General features: G+C 33.6%; 1 protein-coding gene across 1 annotated transcript in view; it reads left to right on the forward strand.

Moving 5' to 3' along the window:
* The window catches only part of LOC113093395 (netrin receptor UNC5D-like), a 121,592-nt gene that overhangs the window by 97,039 nt on the left and 7,557 nt on the right, over positions 1-16,996 (forward strand). The window lies entirely within an intron of this gene.

The raw sequence follows: 16,996 nt of genomic DNA on the forward strand, positions 1-16,996 counted from the left end.
TTCGTTTGTTTGTTTGTTTGTTTGTTTTTTGTCAAAAGCATTTATGTAATGCACTGAAGAATGTATTTTGACATAAATTGCATGCCTCAGCATTAAGTGAGATGAATGAAACTCTTCATAGCACTCTGGCTTTTGTAGGGTACTTAAAAGCTTGGTTTTAGATTTGCAATGCTTTTTAGGCTTTTACCATAGTTTAGAAGATTACAGGAAAAACAAGTGGACTGACCACTTAAAAATGTGAACAATTTGAACAAACTTTGTTTCCTCTAAAACATTTTCCTCTTCACAGAAAAAGCTGCAAAATATTGAAAAGATGTATTCCTCCCTTTTCCAGTTTTTTTTGGTTTTTATTTTTATTACGATCATCCCCAAGATTCACAACAGTTTGACAAATTGAACATATTGCACTGCAGTTTTCTTTTCTTTATGTGCATTAAAATCAAATATAGCGTTTAGTGTAACTATAGTATATTGTTAGTAACCCCTAGTGTAAGTATTGCCTACATAAGTACTTTATTACCTTATATACTTGTTTTACATATTTCATGGTGATGGCTGCTGTTCTTTTCTGATGCTTTTTGCATGCATAGAACAAGTATTACAACTAATTCAATGAAAAAGGAAAAAGAGATATATGAACAGAGCTCTGGGGCTTCCCAGGAACTTTGATCCCATGGGACTGCGATTAGTAAAAGAAGCGACTCTTAGTAATATCACTTAGTGTGGAGCTCTTTGGAGACGGAAATAAAAGAGAAAGTCTTCGACTATCAAGCACTCCGGAAAGACCCTCGCTGTCTGTTCGCTAAATCTCTTCCACACATCCAAGAATCCTTTCAAAGGAATTTCATACCATCTGAAGTGCTCTGAGAATGATAGGAGGTATCGTCTGTGTACTACTTGAGTTCCTTGAACCATCATCCTAGCAACTTTTATACGCTCAGAACTTTTTGTGATTTCATTCCAGCATTTCGTGTAACCGTCAAGCACATTTTGGATTTAAATTGCGCTGTATTAAATAACTCTTCCTTGCCTGTCCATTAAAAGTTTGTTAGAGTATTTAAGCTGCATCACATGGAATGACATCAGACGTAAACAAAATTTGACATTTAACTTTACCCTGTCGTGTTAATTCTACCATCTGAGACTAAATCTCTAATTATATTCAGCCTAACAGAAGTACATACATGAAAGCGACACTTCTTAACCCTTTCTAAAATGTGACTATTACTTAAGGATGTCTTGTTTGTACTAATTAGCTAACGATCGTGGCCCTGCATTAGAATTTTGAGCAGTGCTAACATTACAATTCTGCTTTGTAAATGTATGTACTAGCAGCTGTTTGATTCTTAGTTATGATATTTATGACCAAGACTGCTGTATCTCTCCCTCTCTGTTTCTAAACCTAGTGAACTGTCTAGCAGCATATTAACTGAAAATAAACTTCATACACTGAGTGACTCATTTGGAACACACTGCATATTCACAGCTGTGTGTGTCATTTACAAGAGACTCAGCTCATTGACTTCAATAAAGACACATCAAGAGAAATTGTGTGATATTAAAATAGGCATACATATACAGTACACTACGATTTAAAAGTTTGAGGTCTGTAAGATCTTTTTTGATCTTTATTGAAGGACGCAATAAATTGCAAATATCTTTACTGTCAACTCTGATCAATGTTACAAAAGATTTATATTTTAAACAAATGTTGTTCTTTTGATCTTTTAATTTAGCAAAAAAATCCAGAACATTTATGTCACAGCAGTTTTTAAGTTTCATAATAGGAGTTTCATAAGCACCAAATCGGCAGCTGAAGTAGTGGTTTTTGAAAATGCAGCTTTTCCATTTTAATAACAGTTCACAATATTTGTCTTTTTATGATTTTTTTTTTTGATCAAATCAGTGCAGGCAAGGTGAGCATAAGAGACTTCATTGCTAATGCTTCATGCAATGCTTTTCGCCTCAAATTGAATTAAGAGTCTTACCTTTCTGAACAGCATTCATATTGGTAATGCACCTTAAATGTTTTGCTTCTGTACAACCCATTCTCACTCCAAAGGCGTCAAAAACCGAAGCATGGTCAAGCGCCCCTAGCGTCACTTTTATGACGCCAAATGTGCCTCTCGGCGTCGACTATCGAAGCACTACGATCTTCATTGCTTTCAGTGGGAAACTTTTGGCGTCAGAATTCGACACGAGGACATGAGATGTTTATCGCTATGAAATCACGTTCAAGAAGTCTCATTCAGCACACATCGCGCGATACTTGCTATCAGTTCCACAGTTTGGGTGAGTAGTCGTATATACGCTCTTTTAATGCCTTTTATCAAATGTATTCTGTCTTCTTTATTAATCAGATTAGTGCCATATGTTTAATCGCTGTATTATATCGGTCATCCGCGGCTGTCTTTGAGTTTCATTGCGTTTAAATAAATGAACACAGCTGCTAATTAGTGTGATTAAACTCTATCTGTCACGTGACGTGCCATAGACCTTCGATTCCGTTTTATATTATTATTAATTTCAGGATCAATGATGTAAGTTGTATTTGTAGTAAAATCATGGTAATCACGACACAATAATAAATGAAATGTGAAGTTAAAACACAGTAAATGGGACATTAGTAACTGTAACTGTAGTTTTACTATGATATATTAATAATCAATACAACAATACAATAATCACCAAACCAGCTATGTTTGTATCACTGTAATGCTAGTGTTTTTATGTGCTTTTATATGACAGATATCACAGTAATCATGTGTTCTGTACCATGCTTTTAATACCTTTTAATGTGAATCCAAAAAAAAAAAAAAATCAAATAAAAAATAAATAATAAAACATGTATTTTTCCATCTTGCAGTTCATTCATATCAGTTTATATATATATATATATATTTTTTTTAATATATATATATATATATATATATATATATATATATATATATATATATATATTTATATATATTTATTTTCATATATATATATATATATATTTATTTATTTTCATATATATATATATATATATATATATATATATATATATATATATATATATATATATATATATATATATATATTTATTTTCATATATATATATATATATATATATATTTATTTTCATATATATATATATATATATATATATATATATATATATTTATTTATTTATTTTCATATATATATATATATATATATATAAATATTTTGCTCACAGATCATTATTAACATTCTGTATATAATTCAATTTTATTTTCTCTCCCCTTTTTTATTATTTATATTTTTAGCTGAAAAGACGTAAAGGCAGTCAGCCCAGTGGTGTTTCTGGAGAGGGATTCCTTCAGAAATGGAGAAGACAGAAAGCTGCGGAGGCAGATATTTGCAGCAGTAAGTCTGTGATAGTTTGTCTCTTTTATCAAAAATTCCTGCTGTTATAATTTGTACAGCATTTGTTGTTTCTTAAACTGTTGCACTGTCCAAATACCCACACTTGCCATCTTTGCACTTGACCACTTGATTACTTATTTGACATCTTTCCTGTATTTGGCCTAGTGTTCGAGTGAGCATGATGACCACAAGTGTGTGTCGAACTTTTCATGACCTGATGACTGTGTTTCCCAATCCTGAACCTGGAGAACCCCAGCACTGCACGGTTTTGGCGTCTCTCTTATCTGCCTTGGAGTCTTCACTGATGAGCTGATGAGTTGAATCAGGTGTGTTTGATCAGGGAGACATCTCAAATGTGCAGTGTTGGGGTTCTCCAGGACCAGGATTGGGAGCCACTGCCTTATGGGACACTTATGTGTTTAAAGAGATTTTTAATATCTAATTATCAATATTTCACATACTGTACATTGGACAGCTTTCCGTGACCTCTTGTGAGATCTCGGCAAAAAGTCTGACGATTTATTCCAAAACATGATGCATGATGCTTTGCATAAGCTTTGTATAGTGCTCCGGAGCAGTATTGGAGAGGTTTAGTGTGTGTTAAGGACGCTGTGCTTTGGCATTATTAAGACCGGGGACAGTCTCGTTCACACACTGTCACATACACACACTCTCAAGTGGCCAAGACTGCAAGTGTGGGTATCTGGACAGGGTCAAAGTCTTAAAAATGATCCCTAAACACATCACAGTCTTAATAATCCAGTTTAACACTTGTATGATATTGTACAAGCCCCAGGACGGTCTCATCTGACACTATCAAAAGAATTCATATGACTATAGCTTGTTATTAATTACTTGCTTTCAATAATGGATTCATTTAACATTTAATTATACAGCATCTTTACAGAGGTGTAATGTACAAGCTGCACGTAATTAATAATATGTCCTTCCTTCTGTCTTACAGGATTTTTTCCATATAATGCTGTTCTTCTTTTTCAGGTCTAAAATATCGAGCTCAACAGCTCACTCAAGAGCCAACCCTCACAAACCTTCCTAAAACCTAAAAGAGCTATTACTGAGTCTCAGCGAATCTTGCCATGATCAGCTCTTCCCAGGTACATTTGTTTAGAATATTTTTTAATCAACATTTACTCATCAAATGCTCTGGTCTGAATCTTACTTTAAATTAACTTAATTATGTTTAATGAGCAATATTAATTGCTCAGAGAGTAAGTAGAGATTTTCTTGTTTCACAGAAGAGAAGGAAGACCAAGGATATGATTTGCTCAGGATGAGAAATGAAGACGGCCATCTTGTGCTCAAACAAACAGAAGTCCTCTGGTATGTGTGTGTTGAAGCAATGCTGTGTTATACAACATTTTATGATGATCTCTCACAGAACTGGTCATGTCAGCCTTGATTTCGTTTTATACTATTACAATTACAGCATGTTAGCAAAGTGTGACTGGACATTTTTAATATTATGTTTTTAAAAACACACCACCTGTTTTAAAAGCAGACAAGTATCATGAAATTGGTTTAGTTGATATAAACACCAATTGACATTATTTCATTGTTTTGTAAATGTTATGTTATAAATTGTGAATTGATAGTTGATTGGTTTGAAGCCAGGCCTTACACTGCACAGACTAAAACACATTTGTGAGAGAAGTCAGGAACTTTGGAGAAAGATTCTAGAGGAAGAAAACACATTTACTGCAACAACAGATGAATTCTAGAGTCTCTGAGAACTACACATGCTAATGTCTCATGAGCAAGACCTTTGCTTCTGTAACTTTTTCTTAATTCTTGCAGAATTACATATTTATTGCAGTATTTTAATTTGTACAGATGATCTCATCAGCCAAATGAGGGGTTTTGACCAAGTGATGCTCTTGAAAGGAGAGAAAGAAGAGGATGTGGTAAATTGTCTTCAGAGAAAAGCTTCTCAAAAGATCTTAAAACAGCTTGAAGAATGGTAAGTGTACAGTACTACAAGGGTCATAGTTATTCACACTGCTAAAACCACACAGAACATAAGCTGCGCTCTCTGTCCATTAAACAACTTCTTCTGCATTGTGTGTTTCACTTTGACCAGGTCTGGGATGTTAGGACTGAGAGATCCTCTGGCTGAGAACAAGCTACACCACATCAGTGCTGGACATCAACCACAAACTGTTTCCAGACACGAGAGAAGAAGAACACGATGGGGAGATGAAACCAGTTTAGATGTGATGATAAGGAATCATTATTTTCTGGAACAGTATCACATGTCTTATATGTATCACACGATCTGTATCACAGTTGACTGGATGGGACTGTGTGACTTTTAAGGACATTTCATCACTCATCCGTGGGAACTGATTTATATATGAGGTTAATGTATCTTTGATGATAATTATTTTCATTGAATCTTATTTGTCTTGATGCTACTTTATCAACTTTATAGTCTATGCTTCAATAAAATGAAAATGGTGAATATTGTGTTCTGAAGATTCTTGGTAAATACATCATTTTACTAGGTAGGCTCATATGTGTTTATTTTAGACTTGGAAAAACGACATATTAATTATTGGGATTATTTTTTTATTTAAGACATGAACATTTTTGATCGGATTAATAACATCTGGGACATCAGTACACCAGAAAGTATTTTTTTATATTTTAGTAACAAATATGCACATTTTTTGTGAAATACAGGGAGTTACAAGATTAATTATTCTGCATTACAAGATGGTGCCATGGGCTTTATTGTTACAAACACTTAAGGGATAACTGAGAATGTAGCAGGAATGATCAATGTGGATCTTGTACTGCATTAAAACCAAGAGCAGGCACATTACTGATGTCCAGCACCTGAGGAGCAAGATACGGGGGTGAGGAGGACATTTTTACACTGATTTTTGCTAATTAGTTATATATAATGCTAATATATATATATATATATATATATATATATATATATATATATATATATATATATATATATATATATATATATATATATATATAAATTAATATTCTTAGCACTGCATGAATTTGTCCTTGTGTAATAGTGAAGTATCACAATGTGTATACACTGTCCTTGATTACTGCTTTACAGTGGGGAATAGATAATGGCAAGTTGTTGCAGGTTCATCCATTATATTTCTTGCCATTTACTTCAAAAATCAAAGAAATAATCTATTATTTTCATTATTAAATCATTTCTTTCTAATTTTTCCATGTTTCATCAGATGGCCTCACAATGTCCTGTCAAAAGGTATAATAGCCATGATGAATAGAATAGAAAACAGAGGACTGTGAAAACTGTCAGATATAAATGTGACTCAGCTCAGTTTGCTGTTCATGATGAGGAGAATACATATATGTAGGTTTTACTGCCCTTCTACCCCCAGGGGCCCAGTAGCACCCCCCGGAAGAGCCCAAAACTGTGCATTTCAAATGGCTGTAAATCAGAGTCCAATTAACATATCAAAGAGAAAATGGGCAGGATTATTACTTATGCTATGCTGATAAAATAATGTTGAGCTCAGTTTTCAGAAATAAATGGAAAGCTGGCATAAAAGCATTTTAAATATTGCTCACTGTAAAATACCACATTTCAGCCTGCCTCTCAAATATATCACAGATGTTTGCACAATAAACATATTTAGATATCCAGTTTACCTTAAAATAAATAATTTATTTAGTTTCGTTAATAAAAAGTTTTAAACTACATTACCCACAAGCCTCCGTCGTTCTATCTATAGAAAGGCAACACTAGGGGGCTGTTTTTTGTAGTTCATTGAAGTTATGCTTAGGGTTAGGATTAGGATCTCGCTAAAGATGTCATTTTTCTCAAGATAGCAACACTTCATTGTTGACTTAATATATTACTAATGTGATGATAGGAGCAAAACATACTTTTTAACATGATGCGCTGTTTAATATGGGTTAAAAGATAGTCCAACCACAGACTGTCCTGAAAAGTCATAGCCAATGACATCTAAGCTGAGCAGCAGCGTCACACTTCCTTATCCATGTATGACAGATGTCTTTCGTTTTTCGGCTGAAGGGATAGATTCGGTTAACAATAGATTAAGCTTGCTACTTATTAGATTCTGTTTTATTAACGTCTTCACCTTCCTCCGTTGTTCAGCTTGACAAAAATTGGGCAATATTGATGTGCACATGCCCAGCAGTCGCAGTTGTATCCAACAGATAGATTCCTCTCATTAAATATAAGACACATTTTTAAGATTTGTATATTTTTTTTTTTGACCAAAGACAAATATATTTACTAATCAAATGACGTGCTTCTAAAATGTACATTGTATATTACATTGTGTTTTAAAGTTAAAATTGTTCACATTTGTGTTTCTGTGATTTACCATTCTCTACCATTTGAACCCTAGGAATAAAAACAGAAATTATAAATTAATGAATGAATGAATGAACAAATAAATACATAAAGCATAATAAACATGCATATTTTTGTAAGGATCTTCCATTATTTATTTATATGTCAAACTCATTTAAAGACAACATGCCCAAATTACTACACTGCATCCTCTGTCACCAAGCTCGTTTTTGCCACCATAAAAAATAAAAAGGCAGTTATGTTGTAAACATTAACTATTTTCAGTATGCAAATGAAAATGCTTTTATTAAAAAACAAAACAGTAAATACAGTATGTCTTTCAGAGAACACTGGAAAAAGATCAATTTTATTAAAAAAATTAAATTGACCAAAATGTTATACAACACAATGTAAATGTTTCAAACTCACAAAAAAACACCATGAAGACATGCATGTCAAGTGTGCAATATCATCTATAAAACTCTATCAGCACAGCATCAAATAAACACTGATTGTCTGAACAATGGAAGACAGAGAAAGTGTTCAGGAAAACAAACACCTGCTAGCTTTGACATAACATCATGAATTCACTTCATGACTGGAGCTAGGGGATGACTGTGTATGAATATCTCCTTTACTAAAACTCTTAATTAAAGTCTAAAAAGTTCACTGTATGAAGCTTGAAAAAGAGAACAAAATGCTTTATCAATACGAAAAATACTATTTTTAACTATTGTTTTCATCACTGGTTCTGTAATGTATTCATTATGAGCTTATAAATAAAACAAAGTTACATCTTCTGCAAAAATCTAACCACTGCAAAGTCTAATCACTGATCCAGGGACCATATCTGTGTGTGTGGGGGATAAAGAGTTAACGAGGTGAGTCCTTGTGCGTGATGGAGAACTGCAGTGTTATCCTCAAACAATCCTGTAAAACAGAAATATTACATTACATTCAACTTATACATTACACTGTGTTTTGTTTAGACCATAAAAGCAGCCTCTGTAAAGATGCTGTAAAATTAAATGTTAAATGAATCCATTATTGAAAGCAAGTAATTAATAACAAGCTATAGTCATATGAATTCTTTTGATAGTGTCAGATGAGACCGTCCTGGGGCTTGTACAATATCATACAAGTGTTAAACTGGATTATTAAGACTGTGATGTGTTTAGTACAGTATGTGAAATATTGATAATTAGATATTAAAAATCTCTTTAAACACATAAGTGTCCCATAAGGCAGTGGCTCCCAATCCTGGTCCTGGAGAACCCCAACACTGCACATTTGAGATGTCTCCCTGATCAAACACACCTGATTCAACTCATCAGCTCATCAGTGAAGACTCCAAGGCAGATAAGAGAGACGCCAAAACCGTGCAGTGCTGGGGTTCTCCAGGTTCAGGATTGGGAAACACAGTCATCAGGTCATGAAAAGTTTGACACACACTTGTGGTCATCATGCTCACTCGAACACTAGGCCAAATACAGGAAAGACGTCAAATAAGTAATCAAGTGGTCAAGTGAAAAGATGGCAAGTGTGGGTATTTGGACAGTGCAACAGTTTAAGAAACAACAAATGCTGTACAAATTATAACAGCAGGAATGTTTGATAAAAGAGACAAACTATCACAGACTTACTGCTGCAAATATCTGCCTCCGCAGCTTTCTGTCTTCTCCATTTCTGAAGGAATCCCTCTCCAGAAACACCACTGGGCTGACTGCCTTTACGTCTTTTCAGCTAAAAATATAAATAATAAAAAAGGGGGGAGAAAATAAAATTGAATTATATACAGAATGTTAATAATGATCTGTGAGCAAAATATTTATATATATATATATATATATATATATATATATATATATATATATATATATATGAAAATAAATATATATATATATATATATATATATATATATATATATGAAAATAAATATATATATATATATATATATATATATATATATATATATGAAAATAAATATATATATATATATATATATATGAAAATATATATATATATATATATATATATATATATATATATATATATATATTAAAAAAAAAATATATATATATATATATATATATATATATATATATATATATAAACTGATATGAATGAACTGCAAGATGGAAAAATACATGTTTTATTATTTATTTTTAATTTGATTTTTTTTTTTTTTGGATTCACATTAAAAGGTATTAAAAGCATGGTACAGAACACATGATTACTGTGATATCTGTCATATAAAAGCACATAAAAACACTAGCATTACAGTGATACAAACATAGCTGGTTTGGTGATTATTGTATTGTTGTATTGATTATTAATATATCATAGTAAAACTACAGTTACAGTTACTAATGTCCCATTTACTGTGTTTTAACTTCACATTTCATTTATTATTGTGTCGTGATTACCATGATTTTACTACAAATACAACTTACATCATTGATCCTGAAATTAATAATAATATAAAACGGAATCGAAGGTCTATGGCACGTCACGTGACAGATAGAGTTTAATCACACTAATTAGCAGCTGTGTTCATTTATTTAAACGCAATGAAACTCAAAGACAGCCGCGGATGACCGATATAATACAGCGATTAAACATATGGCACTAATCTGATTAATAAAGAAGACAGAATACATTTGATAAAAGGCATTAAAAGAGCGTATATACGACTACTCACCCAAACTGTGGAACTGATAGCAAGTATCGCGCGATGTGTGCTGAATGAGACTTCTTGAACGTGATTTCATAGCGATAAACATCTCATGTCCTCGTGTCGAATTCTGACGCCAAAAGTTTCCCACTGAAAGCAACGAAGGTCGTAGTGCTTCGATAGTCGACGCCGAGAGGCACATTTGGCGTCATAAAATTGACGCTAGGGGCGCTTGACCATGCTTCGGTTTTTGACGCCTTTGGAGTGAGAATGGGTTGTGTAGGTGGCTCACTAGCTATTTAGAACAGTCTCTTTGTTTTTGTGAATTGTCTGTCTCGTATGTGTTTGCTGCTTTGAGAATCGGTGAGTGTTCGATTATTGGGCCCTGAAAGCCAGCTATTGTAATGAAGTATTATGGGATGCCTTTATTTTCCCATCAGCAGTAATCCAGAGCACAATCACATTAGCTTATTTTATTTATTATTATTCTGTAATTTTACACCAATCTATTGTTTGGTTTCAACATTCTATTGTCTAAACCTCCATCTCTCTGTCTCTCTCTCTCTGTCTCTCTCTCTCTCTCTCTCTCTCTCTCTCTCTCTCTGTCTCTGTCTCACTGTTTTATAAACTGGAAGAGTGGTGTAGGTTCCTGGGGGAGATTTTTCAAACATTTTATTATTTTTGTTATTATTATTATTTATGGACCAAAATATAGAATTATAGAAATCCCAGAATGCTACAGTGCAGAGCTGAAGCATTTCAAGGTATAGTTCAGCCAAAAAATATCAAGTCATTTTCTTACCCATATCATTCAATACCTAAAAGACTTTATTTGTGATAAACATAAACGTAAAATGGTGTGTGTGTGTGTCTGTGTGAGAGGCTAATCTACATGTGGTATGTGTTATCGTTCAGGCTGTGGGTGAGCTGTGTGTTACGCAGGTTCATCACCCTGCTGAGAACTGCCATTATCTTGATCGTGATATACCTGCAGTCTGTCAGAACTCTCCGAGGTGCACTTCTCTCTAACTTTCTCCGTCTGAAATGCACACTTTGCACCATTTTCCAGGATTTGCAGAATGGAGGTTTATGCAAAGCTCATATTTTCACCTTTTTTTTTTTTTTTTTTTTTAAGTTTGTTGCTGTTATTAATATATGTCCTAATTGTTGTGCCTGATAAATACGGCTCTAATGTGCTAAATAAATAATAGTTAAAAGGCTTCAATGTGCTTATCTACCATTTGACAGTAACTTAGCGAGTTACGATTTAAAAAGAACTTCCCCAATACTGGTATATACTAGTCACATCTGCACTCAAAAATATGTCGGTGCTTTGACAGAAACAATAGATTCAACTGTAGCCATCAGAGAGGGATTCCTTTATCACTTCTAGGTCAGAATGGTTAGCATGTTTGTACTTTGTGTGTGTGTTTTGCAACGTAGACCTCTCAGTGTGACAGACAGGTGTGTGTGATAAACTCATTTCTCAGAGCCGGTGGCAGTGACATCTTGTTTTGCTCCCGTAGCGTGAGATGTATCTAGCGTCCGTCGTTATTGCTGGGGTGGCCTGCCGCTCGTACATCATCGCTGTGGCAACCAACTCGGCCCTGACAGCAGAGGGGGGTTTTTAAAGACGCGGCCGGCCATTTTGCCATTTCTGCCTTTTCACACTGTGGATTGAGAGAGCAGATCGGTGCTTTATCAACTCATGCAAATGAGACGCATTAAATAGCTGTCAGAAAGCTTGATACGGGGAGCTTTGGAAAACACACATATGCTCAATCACTGAAATCTCTCTCTCGCTCTCTCTTAACACACGCACACATACACAGAGCTCAAAAGCCCCTCAGAGAGGCAGTCGGGACTGTGTTATTGTGTCTAAGCCATGATTGCATTAGGATGTCATGGTCACTTTTGTTCTCTTCAGTTCTATCAAGAACTAACACTACATAACAAAAACGCCACCACAGGGGGAAACTAAAAAAATGAACTGCAAGGTTTCCTTGGATCAACGGTCTTAAAAATAAAAGCTTTAAAACAAGTTCTTACAGTCTGATGCCACAGGCAAGCCATTTTCACTTGCGTCATATTTGTTTAAAGAACTTATTCTCCAGAGAACCAGATACCAAAAATGAACATTCTAGAGCAAAGTGCAATTTAAAATTTGATTCGATTGTAAATAAAGATTGATTTACCAGTTGGCCAGTAATTTTATTGGACACAACAATGCGACATTGTGTAGATCAAATGTAATTAATTTATATTTTTTTGTAAAAACAAAACAAACAAACAAATATATATATATATAGTGCAAGTTGGATTGTTTTGCTTGTGTCTATTGTTGTGTGTCTACTCAAAAAATATTTAAGGCCAATTCTTAAGATTTTTGCTTTTCAATTGCATATAAAATTTCCATCCATTTTGATTAAATTTTTTTAACTTAAACAAACTAAAACTTTATGTGATGCACATTTGCAGCCTTATGTAAATGAAACACGTAAGTAATACGATTTATGTAAAAGTAAAAATAAATCCAATTTGTTTTAAATGCATGTATATGTATTATCATTTAATAAACCCAGTGTACTTAAAATGCATCACATTTACATAATTGTTATCATAAACCCAACTTATTGAATATATTTATTCCTACACTAGGTTAAACACTATTTCTAAGCATTTATGCCACAACCAACCATACCACAGAAATAAATGAAAAAAATAATAATAAAAAAAAAAATAATAAAATAAAACCTTTAACAGAAAAAATAACAACAATATTAACAATAATTAACAGAACAAATGCCATATGGCTCAGGGGATGAGTGGCTCTGCACCATCAACCTTTTCATGCATATTGAATTACATGTTAGGAGAACATGAGTACGAAAGGAACACTTCACATCTACATTTTAAACTTTTAACACTTAGATGGACTCAAGTACTGCACTTCCACAGTCCTGATGGATAAACAAACACAATGAATATTGTTCCAATGTCAGTCATGGTGTCATTTTCAGAAATTGTAAGGGCTCATTGTTTACAAACTCAGACATTGATGATATGTAGACTCATTCAAATGTACACTGCCCTGCCATGTGCAGTGGCTAGACTCTCCCATTGTCTATACAATCCAAGCCAAAAATAAATACAACTTGGAAATAAATGTTGTGATGTTGCATAATGTTGTTTAAACAATTCCACAACAAAGCACAATGTTATGAAAGCTATAGGTGGTCCAATGAAATATTAGTGTGCAACTCCTTTTTGGGCAGGCTATGTAAAGTCGACAACAGCACATCCTAAAGTCTTTCAGTAAGGATTAACTCAGGACTCTATGGTGCACAATCTTTCAAAGTAATTCTGAACCATACTACCTTAAGGAGAAGAGAATTCTGATACAACAGGACACAGCCAAGCTTAAAAACATTAGCACTCGTGTTGTTCCAGGATGGTCAAGTGGCTTAATATCAAAATATCAAATATAAAAAAGAGCATTAAACATACATTTTACAAGAAAACACCATTTCAGTATTTTTCTAAATATCATAGTTTTTAATATACTCGATACTCAAGATTTCATACTAACTTCTTGTTACCTCTACTAAGAGATAGTGAGTTTTATCAAATCAAAAATGAGCTAATTTGCTATACAACACACCGCCACCTACCGACTGGAGAATAGTAAACAATTCCTTTTGAATGTAATGTAATGTGTATTAAAAAAAGTTATATGAATCACTCCTCATACAGAAGTATGCAACTTCCACAAGTCTAAAGTAGCTCTCTCCAGTGGTTCCCATTTGCACTTTCTTTTTCTTTCTTACTCTCCCCCCCCCCCAACTCTTTCTCTCTTTCCTTTCATCTGTGACTCTGTCAGATGACTATTTTTCCCTTTCATCAGACTGCCATCATGTCAAGCACTCCTGAACATCTGTGATGGTGGCTGGATAAAAGCATATGGTGTATGAGTCCAAATGTGTGCGATTGTACGTGTGCTTGCATTTAAACATGTTGCGATTTGTGTTTTTGCTTGTAAGTGTAAATACATTTGTTTGTGGGCGTTCAAAAATAGCATTAGCACACATTACAGTATGAAACTGCACGGTCCAATATGTTTGTGCGTGTATGTGAATATGGATGTGTTCACACTCCTACCTGGTGCTCTGTGTGTGGGAGTGTTCATTCTAAAAAGAAGCATTTCATGTCCATGAGTACAAAGCATTAAATTATACAAACGAGACACTGTGCAATTAATGCTCTTATAGACAATAATGTGTGTTCTGTCTTCTATTTAAATATATCTTAAAATGTAATTTATTATTTAATTTACAGTCTTCGGTGTCATGTGATCCTTTAAAAATCATTCTAATATGCTGATTTGGTGCTTAAGAAACGTCTCATTATTATCAATATTGAAAATGTTTTTTCAGCTTTTTTTTAACGGCAAAATAACATTTATTTGAAATGGAAATTCTTCTTTTTTTTTGTAAAAAAAAAAAAATCTGTCATTTTTGACCAAATTAATGTATCTTTGTTGATTAGAAGTATGAATTTCTCAACAACAAAAAAATAAATAAATAAATGATAGTGAATTTCTAATGCTCAATGCTCATATTTTATTTAGAAGTTTAAGGAAAAACATCTTAAATAAGTTGATACATAAATGGACAATGCTTAAATTAAATTAATTAAATTAAATCAATCTTGATTGAATTGTGAAAAGTGAGCATTCCATATTACAGTGGAGCCAGACTTATGAGTTTACATTTGATGAAGAATGACCTTAAAACATGGCCTGCAACCAATTTTTGGCCTGGATGTGGAGCCATATACCCAGGTTGTCACTTCATCTGTTGCTTATATTGCCGTAATATGTTTTGAATTAATGTTAACCATGTTAAATTAAATCTTTAACTTTTGAAATGATTTTAGAAAAGGTTAAGTAGTTATTTGACTTTTGGTTCACATTATTAACCTAGGAAAGTAATTTTAGTGGTGAAACATTTTGCTGAAAGATTACTAAGGTAAATTTTTTTTAAAGGAAATAACATGATTTACTGATGAAATATTCATAGTAAGAGCAGGAGTGTATATTAGGAAAGTGCATGTTGACTTAAAATCTACTGAGCTATGAAAGAAACACTTGAGTGATAAAATTGTCCTCTGGTTTGAGAGAAAGTGAGAGAAGTAGGGGTGGCGAGAGGGCTGTGATTTTCTCAGCGTTAGCGGCACACGCAGACATTTCTCTATTCATTCTAATCAGGATGAGTCAGGTATGTTTGCCAGAGGATAACGCACCTGTGCGCACACACACATACACACTTAAAGTTTCCCAGGGAAGGATTATAAGTCAATAGAAATTTCTATTAGGCTTAAGATTTCAGTCAGGGGAAAACGTTTCCAAAATTTCCCATCCAATTATATCTGTGATAGTTTTATTAGTGAGGGAGAGTCTTATAATGTGTGTGTGTGTGTGTAAATATATGCAGTGGCAGAAAGAGAAATGGAGAGAGAGCAGGAGAAAAACGTGAAGAGCGCGGGAGAGGAGTGCTTTAAATCACTGTGTGCTTGTGGATATTTCAGCTCTTGTCACTCTTGTGTGGCTCTTTTATCCACAAGACACTTTTAGACCCTAAATCTTTCTCCAAATATCCTTGTGTGAAATAGAATTTCACACCCGTATGTGGTCGATTTCATGGGGCATGTCAGAACAGTTTTCCCTTTTTTCATAGTCAGTTTATTATAGATTTACAGTACTTTTATTTTATTTTGATGCTTTTGATGCTTTATTTGACAGATACAGTGGAGGGCTACAAGAGAAAGATTTCAGAAGATATATTATTGTGTTTATAACAGTATGTTTTGGTCATTTTATATATAATTTATTTTGAACAAAAGGATTTTTAATTATGTAAAGATGTGAAAAAAAAAATATATATATATATATATATATGTATGTATGTGTGTATATGTGTATATGTATGTATATATGTATATGTATGTAGATGTGTGTGTGTGTGTGTGTGTGTATATATATATATATATATATATATATATATATATATATATATATATATATATATATATATGTATAAAACAATTTTGTCACTTCATCCTCCAACTTCAGTTTGAATTTCTGAGATAATTACGGTGAATTTGAGATGCATGGATACATTTGTTGCTGCCTTAGGACAGTCTTAAATAAGGTATTTTAGGAGCCAGCATAATGAAGTTACCCACCTTTTGGAACAGGCTTTGTGTTGGCAAGCTCTATGCTTTACCTTAAAATGTTGCCTCCATTAGCAGCTCACTTGGTTTTGGAACAGAGCAAGCACCTGCATGTAATGGCTGATTTAATGTGGAGCCACAGAGCCCAAAGGAGCTGTCCGTGGTCCTGAAAATACCCACAATTGAGTATCTACTGGCTGTTGTCCATGGTGCTAAAATCATCTGCAGGCACCTTCAGCTGCTTTAGGGCAGTTTTGACTTCATCTCTCTGTGTCACCGGCTCATATGGTGCTTGTTTGAAAACATCATCCAACCTGAGAGTGCTTTTGAAAGTGATTGACAGGCCAGTTAAAGAAGT

The sequence above is a fragment of the Carassius auratus genome, unplaced genomic scaffold, assembly GCF_003368295.1.
Source record: "Carassius auratus strain Wakin unplaced genomic scaffold, ASM336829v1 scaf_tig00214983, whole genome shotgun sequence".
NCBI classification, from domain to species: domain Eukaryota; kingdom Metazoa; phylum Chordata; class Actinopteri; order Cypriniformes; family Cyprinidae; genus Carassius; species Carassius auratus.